Source organism: Pundamilia nyererei, unplaced genomic scaffold, assembly GCF_000239375.1.
Source record: "Pundamilia nyererei isolate P.nyererei 1_Seehausen unplaced genomic scaffold, PunNye1.0 scaffold00075, whole genome shotgun sequence".
Lineage (NCBI taxonomy): Eukaryota > Metazoa > Chordata > Actinopteri > Cichliformes > Cichlidae > Pundamilia > Pundamilia nyererei.
The window spans coordinates 1850900-1853132 of NW_005187476.1; positions in this window are offsets into that span (position 1 = coordinate 1850900).

The following is a 2233-nucleotide window of genomic DNA, read 5'->3' on the forward strand; positions in this document are numbered from 1 at the left end:
AGCCTGAAAGAAGCCTAATGGCTGCTCTTGCGCTTACTTTTCCCTCCTTTTCAGGTTCTTTTTCCCACAATGCATTGCAGTAGTTGAGAAATACAGAAAAATACCTGTAAATGACTAATACGGAAAATTCCTTCACGTTTATACAGTAGATTGTACTGTATTTTTACGGATGTTTTTTACAGTGCATCTGACTGTTTTGTTTTGCTTAATGCGCCTTATAACCAGGTGCACCTTATGGTCCGAAAAATACGGTAACTTCTACCTTCATTTAGGATGTCCAGAAGTCCAACTTTTTGTGCGATGGTTAGCATCTTCCTCTGCCTTTTAGGTGCTACCACAGGAGCCTTTGACGGTGCAAAGTGCAGTGAACCGTGTTATAGCGAGGGACCACTGTATGTCAGTGAGCTTTAGATGTACTAACAGGATAGACTCTTTTTTTTTTTTTTTTACCTCAGTAGTGCCATGTTTATGCTGAGCTAACCTAACTTGTTTCTGTCTGTGACTTTGTATTCATCAGACATGTATGACAGTTTTCTGTACCACTGATAAAACCTGAACTGAACCAAACTAACACACACATCAGTTTGATTTCACAATTTTTTTTCATAGAATTTTTTACTATTATTACATGCTTTTAGGGTTTTTTAGGAGTACTTAAACACACATGCAAGATCAGTATATCTAATCAAGATATGGGTACAACGATCTCTTCCTTATGTAAGGTAAATGCAGCCATGGAGGTGCAGCTGATCGTACTAGCAAAATCAATCCTCAAGGAGGCATCAGCAAAGATGAGCGTCATCAAGACAACTTGGCTTTTCACAACGCTGCTGTGCAAGCAGCAACAGACGCCAGTCTCGAGTTATTGCAGGATCTTCGCTTAGCTGTAGGAGACAGTAACTTTTTGAGGTACTATAATGACACATGAACAAAGTATTTCAGAGTATACTATGAAGTATGAAGTATTTTACTTCAGTATTTCAGTACTCTGGGATTGAAATGAAAACTGAATTTTCTTTTCTCACAGAATGATGGGGATTGCTCGCTCATCTGTCTTGTGCTTCGTAATTGACACAACTGGGAGTATGTCAGATGACATTGAAGAAGCAAGATCAGTTGTTTATCAAATCATTGACGCATACAAAGGAACACAAGACGAGCCCTCCGAGTACATCCTGGTGCCTTTCAATGACCCTGGTATGAACTCCTCTATCCCATTAAGGATATTAGCATTTACTGGTATTTAAACGACCTGTACTAGTTGTATTTAATTTCTGTTTTATGAAACATAAAGTGCATTTGTGATGCAAATCTGCATATTGTCCCAATGTGCTTGTAGACAACCGGCTATATTTAGTCCTCAGGTCAGTCTACATGGTTAGCTCTTTTTTGTTCTTGTATGTAGAGTTTGGACCTATGATCAGGACAACAGACGTGGATAAGATGAAAGAAGAAATCTCGAAGCTTACAGCAAGTGGTGGAGGTGATGAACCTGAGATGTGCCTGTCAGGGCTTCAGGTACTACAATCAGTTGTGACATTTTCACTTGTAACTGGGATTTTGGTTAATCAGACAAAAACATTTCAGAAAGATGAAAATGTGGATGCATCGAAGATTTTATGTATACTTTATTTCTCCAGCTTGCTCTGACAGGTGCTCCTTCCTCTTCTGACATCTATGTTTTCACTGATGCTTTAGCAAAAGACATTGAGCTCAAAGACACTATCAATGCTCTCATTAGTAGCACTAAGTCAAAGGTAAATGCAGAATGACACTTCATGATAATCAGTATTCATTAAGCCTACTTAGGCATGGCAGCTGTGGGTATAACTGTGACATTAACTGATCTCCACAGGTGTCGTTCTTCATTACTACACCATTTAGCAGACGCCGTCGTTCCCTCAGAGCTGCTTCCTTTGACGACTACAAAGACATAGCTCTGACCTCTGGAGGCCAGGCCATTCATGTTTCCAAATCAGAGCTTTCTCAAGCCACAGATATTATCCTTGACACCTCAACTTCAGCTCTGGTATGATTCTACAGTTCAGTGAATATAATGAGACTTATATGACTGGACTATTGTTTGAAGAATAGAGATCGCAGAGTAAGTCGCTCATTTTCCCCCCTTTCCCTCAATTCTGTCAGGTGACAGTTCTTCAGCGAGCAAGAAATCCTGGAACGCAAGAGACCTTCCCCTTCACACTGGATGAGTCATTGAAAAACATCACTATCT